The 15,288-nt window shown below is 48.5% G+C and overlaps 1 long non-coding RNA gene across 1 annotated transcript in view; it reads right to left on the minus strand.

Moving 5' to 3' along the window:
- Positions 1 to 691: 691 nt before the first annotated feature.
- The window catches only part of LOC144128323 (uncharacterized), a 30,892-nt gene continuing 16,295 nt past the window's right edge, over positions 692 to 15,288 (minus strand). Inside the window, exons 3-5 of the long non-coding RNA XR_013313771.1 lie at positions 14,932 to 15,065; positions 904 to 1,053; positions 692 to 788 (exon numbers count right to left, since the gene is read on the minus strand). This is a non-coding gene — a long non-coding RNA (uncharacterized LOC144128323). The remainder of the gene's footprint in view (positions 789 to 903; positions 1,054 to 14,931; positions 15,066 to 15,288) is intronic.

Below are 15,288 nucleotides of genomic sequence, written 5' to 3' on the forward strand. Positions count from 1 at the left end.
AACAGTGCAAACAAAATTCCAATAGAGACTGAAAGAATGTTTAGAAAGAACGCAGGTATCCAGGAATCGTCCTGTGCACTTTTTCAGCTCTCTCAGATAACAGCTATACGAGCTTCTTCACTAATATCAAGGCCAGGTTCATACGATACAACGATAAAAAACAGCTTAAATTGTTACGTTGTCCCTGCATCACATACATGAAAAAAAAAAATAGAGGAGCTCTAAGCGCATGATCAACTCATCAGATCATGATTGTAGGTTCGCACGAAGATGGTACTATCGGGCAATTGTCTTTCAACCCTGCAAACCTTAAATGTGCCGGCTATCGCCACAGATTTTTTCCAAAGCAATCTTCCATCACATCATGTGCTTCTTAACGTCTTCAGTTAATAATAGGCGAGTACCGTCTTTCAGGTGATCGTCTCCGTAGTAGGAAGGAAAACTGCGTAGCCGGCACCCTGTAAAAATCTCCACTGCTCTACCGCATTAGTTTTGATGCCTCTGAAGCCGACTTGTATGAAACGCCGCCATGCAATCATCGCGGGACTTCCTCTCTGTATTCAAATCGCCGCCGGTCATTGGGTCAGAGTTCAACAGGAGCTGGCAAGTGAGGGCACTGCTGCGCCCAAAGAAAAACAAAAATGATGCGCGCACCGCGAATAAACAAGCAAAGAGGGGTCTCGTTCGCTCACGTGGTCGCAGGTGAGGCCGGCCGGGCCAGCAGAAGCCACGCTCCGTGACGGCGGCGAGATTTGGCTCGATCCGGGGGATGAGATCGTCGTCGCTCACTGCCGCCGCGAACATGAAAGCGAAGGGGGGGAATAAAAAAAAGTCGCATTTTCCCGGACAGCCGACAAACAAGAGGAGAAAGGAGGAGAAGAAGGGAAAGAGAGTTGCACTTACGTAACTTCCCTTAGGCTACTACCGGCGTCCCGCGATTGGTCGCCGCCGCCGCGAAGGCAATCGAGTCGCGCGGGCTACCTTGTAGTGGGGCCAGGAGGAAAGGCAGCGGCGGCGAAGCGCGCGCGAGTGCGTGCGTGTGCCCAGCTGGCCCTGTATAGCGCTCGAGACGTGGCGCATATACATATATATGTGTTCGCCCTCCCTTACCGTCCTCGACGCGCGCGCATCGGAGACCGTATCCACGGACCGGAGGGGAAATTTCACGCGCGCGAAACCGCCGGGAAAAGAGCAACACTTTTTGTTGTTGTTGTTGTTGTTGCGCAGCAGAAACACGACCCGCCAGCCGACTCTCGTTGTGTTTTGTCTGCTGCCGCTTTCGATCCTTGTTTACATCGAAGCGGTAAAAAAAAGGTAGAATTTTATGCGTGTTGCGTTTCGCGTGCCACAACAACCAGGTGTTCAGCGAAAAGTATGACGTGTTTTTGACGGGGTTGACGCGCCAAAGTTACACGTGTGCATTTAGGGACGCCGAAATTCCAGATCCAGATCAATTTCGAACATATGCTGGGTTCTTAATGTGCACTGACATCGCCGAATAGACTGGCGTTATTTATGCGATAGCGTTAAGGTATTCTGTTTTGAAAAAAAAAAAAATCCGGAGTCGTCGTCAGCGGCGCCGTTGATGTTGGCGTTGTGAGCGAAGAATTCCGAAAGCAACCTAGATGGGTCGCCTCGGTCACGTGACCTGGGTGGCGTCATCAAAATCTGCCTACCAGATTGTGAGTAAACTGACCACCGTGGCAAGTGGCACTTAAATTAATGATTGGTTGCACGCGAACAGCAACCTGGGTCGCACAAGCCCCTCAGGGCAGAAGCGCATTGCCTAATCGCTGCATCACTGCGCCAGGTGTGGTACTAGTACTCCCAGGGATCTATAAATGTAAAAAGGAGAATGACCAATTTGGATTAAATGGGTATTAACCTATAATCGCTAACGCGTCATACCCTTAAGGCGGAGCTTATGTGTCGCCTCCAATTTTTGCATTTCGCTCCGGTCTAACTGCAGCCACCGATGCCGCGATTCGATCCTAGGACATTTGGTTCAGCAGCCGGACCCCAGAGCTGCTGAGCTACCGAAGCAGGTCGAACAGAGAAAGGGCCAGATGTATACGGGCAGCCGCCGCGGTGGCTGAGTGGTTACGGCGCTCGGCGGCGGTCGAACTTCGATGGAGGCGGAATTCTAGAGGCCCGTGTACTGTGCGATGCCAGTGCACGTTAAAGAACCCCAGGTGGTCGAAATTTCCGGAGTCGTTCACTACGGCGTCGCTCATAGCCTGAGTCGTTTTAGGACGTTAAACCCCGATAAGCCAAACCAAACCAAATGTATACGGATCGTTTGAGAACAGAGTCCCTGTTCGCTTCTTGAACGTGAAGCGTCAGAATATGTCTGTAGCGAAGAGAATGAACACAATTCGCACCTTCCGACAAGCTATTACCGCAGCTCTCGAGAACCAACTCGAGCCACTGTGCGAATTCGGACAGCCCTAGACACGGCGGCGACAGAAGCGGGTGTGTCTTAGACCTCAACAAATTCCTCCTCCTTGCTGCTACAGCTTCAGTGTACCTCGCGACATATACGGGCCACGGACGCGCGAAGCACATTGGAGAAAGGGGCGACTTGCGCGTCACGTAAGGGGGACAGGGTCGCTAAATACCAGAAATCGCAGAGGATGGGAGAGGGTGGACACTCGCCTTTGGAGCTGCTCTCTCGAGCTGGGGTCAAGCGCGTGGCAGCTTAATTGGGGCTTTGTTTCAGCGTTGCAAGAGCGACCCTAACACGCGGCGGTGACGTCGTCTTCGCCTAAGCGTTAAATTGGGCGCTTCCCGGTCGGTTTCAGCGTAGCAGCTTTTGACGTTCATGTAAGATGAGTCTTTGAAGGTTCGGGTCATAATGGATTGAGTAACGCCAGTAGTATGACAAAACATTTGAGATCATCACGACCGGTATATTATAATAATAATTGGTTTTTTGGGGAAAGGAAATGGCGCAGTATCTGTCTCATATATCGTTGGACACCTGAACCGCGCCGTAAGGTAAGGGATAAAGGAGGGAGGTATATTGCAGCTGTGGAAAAGCGGGTGGATGATTAAAACTGATTCGAAAGGGCGGGTAAACGGAGAATACTGTCTGTGAAGATACCGACAGAAGCACGATAAAGGGTGACGACACCGGCAAGACGTTTTTTTAACGGAGCCGACAGTCTGCCGATGCATAACAGCCGCTGTCGAACGAGGCATATGAACGTGTTCGCTGAAATGCAATCAGTTCTCAGCAAGTTATCTTTGAGAACCTAAAAAAAAAATTAACCCAGAACAAACTGTGCCTACGCGCATATCAGTATCAGAAGTGTTCATAAACCTATCGAAGAGCGTTTAACGGTATAATATTATCTGCACAATCTATGAAAGAAGGCTTTTCCGGCAGCGGGCAGATATTGACTCGCACGGGAACCGGTGGGGAGGCTGTGACTGCGTTTCCACCGGAGAGAATGAATTTTTGCGTCAACTGTTTCATTGCAGAGACGACAACAGCAAGGATACAGTGCTATTATAACATCCCCCCCCCCATTTTCGCAACCACGAAAAAATAAGACAGAAATCAAAAGCTGCTGGCTACCATTAATACTCCTGATTGTCGAGGGCATGCAATTGTTGGACACTTTCGATATAGAGGCGGGAACTGACATCAACACATACTGCCAGCTCGTATCTGTCGCGTATAAAACATGTATTGCCAGAAAATGACGATATTCTTCCTGAACAAAAAAAAGCGGCCTTTCGCTATGATGATTACCAGCGCTGTAATCACCAGCGCCGCGCCGCTTACAACGAGTACTTAGACAACTAGTAGGTATTTTTGTCTGTCCTTAAAAGAAAAACAAACTCAGAGTGTAAATTAAGTCAAAGTATTTAAACCGCCTTTAATTTAATCCTCTAGTAAACACAACAAAACGAGTTGCCAAGGTGGCATCTCGAGAAAAGCAGAACGCGACCCACGTTTCCCGAGCAATCTATACCGAGCAACCTAACCTCTTCCCGAGCAACATATCGCGACCAATCATTGATTTAACTCACACTTTCCAGGGCAGGTTGTGATTACGCTGCAAGTTTACGTGACTTAGGTGGCGTGACGCCCTCTTCCCATTGGCTACAACTGGAGCGAGGCTCCTCCGAACTTACCCGAGCTTCCTCCCATTGGCTGCAGCTTGCGCGACGATTCTCCGAACTAACCCGAACTTACTCGGGTAAACTCGGCTTGGCTCGGAGCACAATACAAGATTCTTGCCCGGGGATGATGCGCCCGGAGTAGGGCTTTCGCACTAAAAACGGATACCGTGTGCTGTGCGATGTCAGTGCACGTTAAAGATCCCCAGGTGGTCGAAATTATGCCGGAGCCCTCCACTACGGCACCTATTTCTTTTTCTTCTTTCACTCCCTCCTTCATCCCTTCTCTTACGGCGCGGTTCAGGTGTCCAACGATATATGAGACAGATACTGCGCCAATTCCTTTCCCCCCCAAAAACCAATTATTATTATTATTATTATTATTATTCACCCCTTCCCTCTACCATCCCCAGAATTTATCTGTTAGCGTTAAGGAAGTAACACAGAGCGAGAACTTGCAATTGGTTTTCTCCACCACTTTGGTCCGTAGAGCCTGAGCCCCCGTCGTGGTTGTCGTGCCAAACACCACGAAAAGGGAAGGCTCAGGACTCAAAATAAATCTATGGCTAAATGAAGCGTTTTCAACTTTGAATATATATATATATATATATATATATATATATATATATATATATATATATATATATATATATATATATATATATATATATATATATTGCGTCCACGGGCTCCCGTCAAAAATGCACTTCGGAAGCGAACGGAGAGGATCGCGGAAGGTAACCAGCACAACGAACAGCCTTCGACAGACGATCACCTTTTCCAGCTTGCCAAGAAAGCGGTATACGTATTTGTGGCAAGCTTTTACTCTGCTCTGAAAGCGAAATTCTGCCACAAAATGCCGGGTGTCTTTGCCAATCGTAACCGCAATTTGAAAAAAAAAATGCCAAGTGTCTTATGGGTGACCGAACTGAGTAAATAGATGTTCAGAGTTGCATCGCCTAGTCAGCAGTATTTTTTTCGTTGTGGAAACGCATTTAATTAGTAAGGAACTCGATGACTTTCTTAAATACCGGCGTCACGGATGAGCGTCATTCCAGCAGTTTTAGGTCGCCTTGAAAAATAGCCGACTGAAATCTTTGCGACAAGGTGCCATTTATGCCTCTTCTACCCCCGGCGTTTAAAAAGATTTGCAGACGATTACGATAGTCGGTAATGCGAAATTTGAGCGCAGCTCTTCCAACGCCACCTGCCACCGCTCGCAGGTGTGGCGTGTTTTGCTGCTAGTCACCCGCCGGGATCTTTCTGTGGCATCCACCTTCCAGTTGTCTATTTCTCCGCTCTCGCAGTGGCAGGTGGCGCTTCGCTCTGCTACTACCTGCGAATGCACCACCTGTGACACGCCACCTGTTACGGCGTGTGACAGGTGACGTGTTACGACGGCGATGACTCGGAGCGCAGCAATGAGCGCCTAAAAGCTGCGCTTTAAAAAGCCTGCAAAACGCAAAACGTTCTACCACGAGACAGAGATGCTGTTTCAGCGTCCCAAAATGTGTCTCAGAAGACGAACCTCCGCTTTCTCCGGAGCTCTGACCACAACGGGGCTTAATGTGTGAACTTGGCGGGAGGGCAGGTGTCACGTAGCAGCTTTCATATTTCTCAGGCTATCTTTGCAGGCTGATAGAATAATCTGTGTCAATTGTAGCTTGGTGCAAACATTTCAGCCAGCTGTTTTTTCAAGGCAATCTGCAGCTTCTGAATTCAAACTTTATTCCTCAATTAGCTTCGCAGAACGAGATAAATACTGCAGAGTATAATCCCCGCGACTCCCAACAGCATTCAGTTGATTTCATCGTGGCTAGGACACTCTGTCTTTTTTGACACCTTGGTTACTTTCAGCTGCGACTCCAGGATAGCGTTTTTTCAATGCCACAGCATTAAAAGCCTCATCGCGAAAAAAAATGTGTCGTTGGTCCTAAAATTCGCCCATTGGCTGGAAGGAAGTTACGTCACCAGACCGGCCGTGACGCCACCGGACCCGTAGTAACATCGTTTTCGGTAAAGACATCCACAGCTTCTAATGTTGTATTAATGGCAACGCATAAGGTAATTAGGTGCCACTGTGAATTTTCTTGGACGCCTCTAAGATTACATTTTGTCTAAGACACACTTTGCTGAATACAGGATGAGTTTGAGCGAGCATTAAAGGAAAACAGAAGTGCCGTTTTTTTACTCCCTTTCTCTTCACTTTTTCCAGACCGGCGGAGTCTTAAGGAATGCAAATCAATTAAATACCGGTTAGGCAAAGCTAAACCAAAATATATCGTCAGCAGCTGCAAGAGGCCAGTTCTCATTACGCCAAAGAACTCACGCAGCTTCTCGACCTACAAAAATAGGTTTTACAGTTTAATTTCTATATAAGTACTTATATAGAAATTAAACTGTAAAACTTATTTTTGTAGGTCGAGAAGCGAGCCAGAAATGAAAAATTCTACACCTAGAAATGCGCGCGCAAAACTATCAGTGTACTCGGGAGCACTGCTTTAGTCTTTCTTTTATTTACTGACTGGTTTTCTTCCTTTTCTTTCCATACGATGCACTCACATTGACACCACGTGTAGCACAAGCTGATTTAAAGTATGCAAATAAGGCTGAATGCATTAAGATGCTGCGCAGAACGTATCGCCAATACAAAAAAAAAAAGATACCTGCGAATGCTTGCTTTCTGTAGTGAGGACAGAAACAACAAGGGGACAGCGATAGACTCCTAACTAATCAGAAGAGCGTGTTGTCGGGCAAGTTGGCTTTGCATGATATGGAAGAAGTTAGCGCAAAACTTAGACAGAGACCGAGAAAAAAACACACCAGACGACAGACGAGCGCTCGTCTGTCGTCTGGTGTGTTTTTTTCTCGGTCTCTGTCTAAGTTTTGCGCTAACTTCTTCCATATCCTAACTAATCCGGCATGAATACATTGCAGCAGTACTAAGGCGCGCTGCTCGATATCGGAATTAACCAGATAAATCGCTCCACCAACTAAGAATAGCCATGCACCACCATCCACCGAATCAAGAAAGAGCCCTCAATCTGTCAATCCTCCCAGTGTCCGGGCCGGGGCGCGCTGAATTCAAGGAAAGTGTGGGACGTTGTTTCTACAGAAGGACGAATCCCAACATAAAAACGTAACAAAGGTTTATTCGATTGCCGATGGCAGCGGACGAGCATACCGACGGTACGCCCGCCTCGGTAGCGGAAGGTAGACTAGCGATCTTCCCAGCCGGGCAGCCTGTTTTTGTAGCCACCGTCGGTGACGCATGACTCGGGTGACGCAGCGGTGGCGCTGTGTGTTATCGGCAACGCAGTCCAGCGTGTGGCCGTGTTACGCTGGGCCGGATGATAACAAGGTGGAGGGTGCGCGAATATGTGCGCAGAGTGTGTCGTCACAAAAGCATCAACCGACATCGCATGATGCTGCGGTGTCTTTCATAACGCCCAACAAATTATGCAGCACTAATCGTTTTGCGCAAAGCACGCATCGAGTTTAATCGACTTTGGGAGTCATCAGGCACTATTTCCAAGAGGATTTCCAAATGAGCGCAAATTTTATTGCATTTTGTAATTGCGAGCTCTACGAGGTCTAACTGAACCTTGTTAACCCCGTGTTCGTAGTCAGCAGTCACACTAGAGCACGAAACAGCTACGGCTGTAAGGATTATGCCCTTGCATAGGGTACCTGGGAAGAAGCAAGAAATTCAGGTATGGATATGCCTTACGCGATGCCTGGTAAGGAATATCATGCGACCACTGCCATTTAAAGCTAGTCGCCCTTTGCAAGCACGCATAAGAACAGGGTCTATGAGTGGTCTGTGTTTTCAGGGGAAAATAATAAAAGAAACGAAGAAATTCATCGCGGAGTTCAACATCAAGGACCCCTGCAAATTTATACCGGGAGGAAAAAATCCCTAGAGTGTCAGGTTTAGTAGACGTGCTTCGATCTGGCTTGGCTCCACCTTGAACGGAGCGAGGTTGGACCTCTGAAATGCGCACCGCTAAACGGAATCCGACGCGTCACCACCGATGGTGCGGATCGAGAATTCGGCGTGGGTCACGGTTCGCAACGCCTTATCATGCATGATATTCTGCAATACATCGCGGTTTCAGTAAGGAACGTGCCGAAATATGTTACCATCCGTCCTGCAAGAGCAACGTGTGAAGATTTGGGGTGCCCTGCAGAGAAAGTGTAGTGTTGCAGGAGGCTTTTTTTGATGCACTATCCCGTACGTTGAAGGCTGCATGCTGAAGGCAGCTTACTGAGGCGACAGGGCTAAAACTCTTAGGATAGCTCCAACCACCGTGGAAGAAAAATAGGTGTTTAGACGGCGGAGCGAGGCCCGGCTAGTTAGTGTCACTTTTACGCATGGCGCGGCCGCAAGGGGCAGCACCAGTGCGGGGGGCCTCTTATCACCCTCGTTTTGCTGGCGCTCTATTGGAACGCTTGGCAAAGCTGCTTGATTTCGACGCAAATACGACACTCGCCTGCTTGAAACTCCGCTTCTTGTTTGGAAAGACATCCCTGTATATCTCTGACCAAATTGCGTAAGATAACTCGACTCGAGGCCGCATAAGTGAACGCTTACTAAATAGTGGAACAGTTGTCTTCTCAGAGCATATCTGCGTTCGACTGTAACGTTTAGGAGATGCACTTACTACAATAGCATTTATTGAAACCACTCAAGTAAGCGCGTTGTAACGTCCATTCAGAGGGGTACGAGAGAACTAGATAATCCTCCACCGCTGCCAAAATGTACAAGTTGCGCTGTGCTCCAGCTACCATTTATCGCATGTTTCTGCGCGAGTGGAAGGTTGCTGTTATCGATTTCTTAATTGTATACGCAATGTAATGACCAGAGGAAACTGCAGCCTCTAGTTCTTTTCTTTTATAATATTGAGAAATATAATCTCACGCACCACAAGCAGGTCACACTTCCTGTTAAGAAAACAGACATCTGTCTACTTTAACGCTCATAAACAAAACTTCCAATAGAGAAAAGCTAAATAAGAAACGCAGAAACACAACGTGCAACGGATATGGTTGGTGTCTTTGGCCGATGCTCGTATACATGTACAGTGGCATGTTTAGAAGCAAAGCTGAAACAGGAGAAAGTTGGTTCTGCAATTTCGTGCACTGCGCGCTACTACGCAACACTACTGACGATGACACACACAAACAAAAAGTAAATACGACGCCCGAACTCGCAACTGTTTATTAAAGATGTAACACTTGCTTCTTGCACATTTTTAGGTGCATGATGTGTCCGGCTATTGCCCAACAGCAGACAATGGGCCTCTCTGCTGTAGGAAGAGGAGCAATTTTTACAGTAAGCGGTATAAAAGCTTCTACGTGCTCAGAATTGGGCGTTTAAAAAACGAATTCAGGCATATATCAACGGTGGGATCTTTGACTGACAATTGAAGCAGATCTTCCACACGTGTGCCGCTGCTCTATGGGGAACTTGCGCTGAAGTTTGCGGTGCCGATTGCAGCGCCATAACAGACTGCCTAGCGAGAAGAGCAAGCAGTTTTGGGTAGTACTCCTAGTACTTTTCCGCGCCACCTTCAGGCGCTTATTGGCGTGAGCCTAGCTCCGCGCTCTGTCGAAGGCGCACGTGCCGTGCGTCAGCTATCTGGACTACGCTGAGAGAAGCTAGGCAATGAATGCTGTCAGCCAAACGCGGGTATCTAATCGCGCAGAATGTGTCCTCGCGTTTGCAGCGGCCCGAGCGGCTGACAAAAGCAGTTGTGAGTCACATAACGGTACAATTGCAGTGCCACCTTGGCAGCGCAGGTTCCCCATAGCAACGTCAGCTAATCGGCGGTAAGGATAACACCTTGAATGTCTGCTGCCCCTAGCGGGAGCGCTCTCTTCCGGTCACACGAATGGCGTCTTCTGCAGGTCGCTTCGACCCTATGGGTCAGTGCGCGCCTATCGGGGCGAGATCTGAATCCTAGTTCGGAGAGGCGCCGCCGAGCCCAGTATGCAAGGCGCTCCCAGAGCGGTCACGTGAGGGAAACAAAACACGAAAACTTTTCGCTTGGCACCGGCTGGTAGCAACATTTGGAGCATTTTATTTATTCCGTATCGTACCTTTCATTCAAACCACGTCCTTATACCATCCAAAGAGCACTCGCTGACAAAAAAACTTATCGAACATGACTTACCAGCTCGGTCAGCGAGCTCATCATCCGAGCAGTTCGCCAGCTTACACTGAGCCACAAAAACGTTTCACTTGAACTGTGCGCATGTATATTTTCGTATGTACTAATGAACACTTCTGCATTTGCAGTAACAATAACTGAGCCGAAAAGACGCCTCGTCAAAAATGCAGGCGCGGGCCCCGAAGATGGCCCCTCCCGGGCCCTCGCGCTAAGCGTTTTTCATACTTGGAAACTCTGCTGGTGAAGTCGCCGACGTTAGCGCTGTGATGTACGCTTAAAACCACAGCGAAGAAACGTTCCGAGACACCGGCACATACTGCTGAACATCGCTGGCGTGAAGCTAGTGCAGAACTCGAGTGCAACGACACTGAAACGTTGCCACAGTCTACTTCGCAGCCCGCCGCCGACAACATGGAGGAAGAAAAAAAAAAACTCAGGAGAGATCGCTGTGTCACGCGGCCAGCCTTCGCGAAGACGTTCCCTGCCCCGGTTTTTCGCTATAGTTTTAGTACCCGCGTCTGAGCTGCCCGTGGCGCGTGCGTCTACAGCAAGCAGTATGGTCAACAGTATGTTTTCCGCGCTGATCCGCACATGCGCGCTCCCAGCGCTGCTGATTATCACCATACGCTGTCGCGTGGTGTGATCACGGGGGAGGGGGGGGATCGACTCCCTCCTTTCTACTTTTTATGACTAGGCTTCAAGGTTATCGGCGGACGCTCCCTGCTGAGTTTTTTTTTTTTCCCCTCATTGGCAGCCGACAACCCCATCCCATATCGCCGCCATACCAGCAGCGCAAAAGGATTGGTGGGAGTATCCCCGTGACCCAGAGTGCCCAAACCGCTCCGAGAAAAATGGCGGAGCGCTTCGAAGCGTTGTCAGCGAGAACCTAGCGTTCGGAAAGAGCCAGAGGAATGTAGTAACAGCGTCCAACTTCAACCCGCCGCGGTGGCTCAGTGGTTAGGGCGCTCGACTACTGATCCGGAGTTCCCGGGTTCGAACCCGACCGCGGCGGCTGCGTTTTTATGGAGGAAAAACGCTAAGGCGCCCGTGTGCTGTGCGATGTCAGTGCACGTTAAAGATCCCCAGGTGGTCGAAATTATTCCCGAGCCCTCCACTACGGCACCTCTTTCTTCCTTTCTTCTTTCACTCCCTCCTTCATCCCTTCCCTTACGGCGCGGTTCAGGTGTCCAACGATATATGAGACAGATACTGCGCCATTTCCTTTCCCCAAAAACCAATTATTATTATTATTATTATTGTCCAACTTCAGCCAGCCAATTTGTGTACGCCTTTCAGGCGTTCCAGAGCGAAGCATTCCTTTTGCTTCGGCGGTGGCTCGGATAAAGTATTCGCAACGCTCGTGGTATAGAGCGGTGCAATGACGGCTCAATCTAGATGGCGTTAGTTTCCATCGGCCATCGTTCGCGCCACGCAGCTAGCTAGTTCATTAAAGGGCAACTGCAGAGGTCTTAGAAATCGTCGATGTTAAAGGGGTCGAATGTATGAAACTTGTACGTAAAGCATGCGAAGTCCTGACGGGCTGGCATTTGAGATGGTGACGTAATCGTCGATTGAAATTAAGACAACCATCAAGATTCTCCGCAGCCCACAGCTCCAAGTGGCGGGTGCATCATGACGTCATCGAAGTTACCAGTACATTTTCGATGCATAAACTCTTGTTTTCAAGGAAAAAAAAAACTCCACCGAAGGGAAAGGCCTCCGAGCGTTTTTAGACAGCATCCAACAGGGCACGACCGAGTGTGGTAGTAGTCGGCAGCCCAAATTTGACATCTCATCTTCCGTGACGTCACAGCAAACTTCGCACTCCTCCGGTGCTGTGAAGAAAACCTAATTTTTTTTTCCTCTATTACGCCGCTATCTTAACGCTTGCGAAAAAAAAAAACACTTTGCATGCTATATATATTTGAATCCTTGAATATCCCGGAAATCTCAAAAAGCGGTGCGGTTGCCCTTTAAGGTCTGGCTGTAAAGGAACTGTATCCGTTCTTCGTCGTATTGTTCTTTCGCCTTGCAGTCTTCCCTTATAGATTTACCTTTATTTCCAAAGAATGTATCCGAAGGCTCATTTATCTCAACGTACAAACGACAGCCGTACCATACTGTTTTGCACTTTCGCCTCTACGACACCGCATGTTGCACCGTATCGTTCGTTGCGCCTACCATTACCAATAGGGACAGTTCCACCGCCTGATTGCAGCAGCATGAGTCGGAGGCATTCATTTTTTTGGCTTCAAGCGCACTTCCCTTAAAAAAATTTATGTAGACTGTCTATAGACTGTCCATAGAATTCTGCCTATCAAGTAGCCGCCGCGGTGGCTGAGTGGTTATGGCGCTCGGCTCGTGGCCCGAAAGACCCGGGTTCGATCCCGGCTGCGGCGGTCGAATTTCGATGGAGGCGAGATTCTAGAGGCCCGTGTGCTGTGCGATGTCAGTGCACGTTAAAGAACCCCAGGTGGTCGAAATTTCCGGAGCCCTTCACTACGGCGTCTCTCATAGCCTAAGTCACTTTGGGATGTTATACCCCCTTAAACTTTAAACCTGTCTATCAAGTCTATAGAGTGCCCATACACAGTGTATGGATTAATGGCCATACACTTTTGTTAGACTTTTGTATAGACAGTCTATAGACTATCAATAGAAAAAGAAATATGTATACAGTTGATATGAACTCTATAGACTGTCTATAGATCATTTTACAAGGGTTCATTCCTATACATGTCAGCATCCGAGTGGACAGCTTGAATATCGATCGGCCGGGAAGCGCAGCGCTGGACGACTCGCTTCTTGTGAAAGGAAAGTGTGAGCTCTCTGGAGATTCGCCGGCGGCACTGTGGTGAGCCGGCAGCGTCCCCAAAAACCGTCTCCAACTGGGTGGGAGGTTGGAACGCAGGTCGCGCGTCAAAAGCGAAGGTGACGATCCCTGGGCGGCCGCCGACTGTGACAACACCCGCCAACATCGGGCGAGAGGAAGCGAAGGCGGCCAGCCTCCCATCCAGTAGGAGCCTGCTCTTTGGAATGGTCACAAATTCATTCCTCAAAAACTACGCCGTCAAGCTCTACCGTTGCAGGTCACAGCCATTCTGTCCACTCGGCTATCGACATACCCGGGACCAAATTACGCTGACAACCACAAAAGTTTTGCCTCCCACTTGTGCTACCGTTTAGCGGTTGAACACAGTCCCCACTACTAACGGTTTGGTGTATGTGGGTTTAACGTCCCAAAGCGACTCCGGCTATGAGGGACGCCGTAGTGGAGGGCTCCGGAAATTTCGACCACTTGGGGTTCTTTAACGTGCACTGACATCGCACAGCACACAAGCCTCTAGAATTTTGCCTCCATCGAAATTCGACCACGCAGGCCGGGATCGAACCCGCGTCTTTCGGGCCGGCAGCCGAGCGCCATAACCACTCAGCCACCGCGGCGGCCATCACTACTAACGACAAGCGCGGGCTGTGTGCGGCGGCAGATACAATTGTGTAAATAAATATCGTATGGCCTTTGTGACATGATCGTCTGCAGATAATCTTAGAGGGGAGGAAAGTTTATTACTAATGTCCTTATTATATACTGATAAAAGGACAGGGCCGAGTACTGTGCCTTGAGGCGCACCACATTTTGCATAGCCAAAGAGAAACTAAAGTAATCCATGGAAACATTCCGATAACAATCGGTTAGAAAATGTGTAATCCACTGAACAACGTTAGTGCTTATATTTAGGTCGCTATGTTTCAATACAAACGTTTGTGCGGCACTATATCAAAATATTTTTAAAAATCAGTGACACTGGAATCAATTAATAGTGAAGCATGAAATACTAAATGGAGGTCAATTATACCAGTTCGAATAATTATGTTTCACACGAACGACCGCTGTGGAAACCACGCTGATTAAGCGAGACGTACTTTTTTATGATATAAGTTCTAGGAGCTTGAAAGGTATGCTTGTGGGGGAAATCGGCCCCTAAATATAAAACCTGTAAAAGAAACGTTATTGTCCATGCACACTTTCTTTTCAAACCGTGAAGTTATCACGAGTTATTTTTCACTGCATTCGAGCCAGGAGCGTTCACATGTGGACAAGTTTGCGTCAGCTTCGATAGAATGCTGCATCCATTTCGAAAATGCTGGGCTGTTTGTACCAAGCTTTTTTTCATGTTGTATGCAGTGGGCTGCGTAAGCTTAATGCTTTCATTCCTCATTACAGAAGTCCGCATGAAATTTTTTCCAGCTTGGAAATGGTGGCATAGGCGTACTCTGGACTTCGCAGTCAAGAAAGATCAACAACTTGCAACAGAAGCATTTTCCCACTCAATCGCGCGATGCATTCAAGCGCAACTTCCTCCTTATAAGAAAGCTTTTTTTTTTTCTGAAAATCCTTCTGTGCTCACACAAAAAGGTGGCTGTGCAGGAGGCCGAAAGTAAAGTGATCAATGCCGGTAACCTCTGCACTGTTTGAACTACCTGCGACAGTACAGTGAAGCTTTCAGGGACGCGATCATTTTTAACGGGGTACGGTTACTCGCACAGGTGTGTCAGCTGTGACTGGACACACAGGCACGGCGAGTTTACACCGTGCGGCGTCTGCGAAGCATGCACACGAATCGCTTACCTGCAGGGGCGTGCGATGATCTATAGGCGCTCGGCCAAGTCATCTGCGAGCGACTTCCCTCTGCACGCTTTGTTGGCTCAGCCGGTCACCCTGAGAGGTGGCGCATGACGTCATAGCTCTCGTCCTTGAGGAGCCTACGCGACAGAGATGAGATTGTGGACTGAACGCGTTGCCATTAGCTCTGCTATTTTTACATCGTATTTTTTTCTTTTCCTGGGTGCTCTGTGCTATTAACGACAGGAAAAGATACAGGAAAGCTGCGATATGCTCTCTCCTGATCACTGCCTTATCGAGTATACCCAAACACCGTCCATAGTCCTCGGATCGACTTACTTTGTCCTGCATACATAATGTAAG

This window comes from Amblyomma americanum, chromosome 4, assembly GCF_052857255.1.
Source record: "Amblyomma americanum isolate KBUSLIRL-KWMA chromosome 4, ASM5285725v1, whole genome shotgun sequence".
In the NCBI taxonomy this organism is placed as follows: domain Eukaryota; kingdom Metazoa; phylum Arthropoda; class Arachnida; order Ixodida; family Ixodidae; genus Amblyomma; species Amblyomma americanum.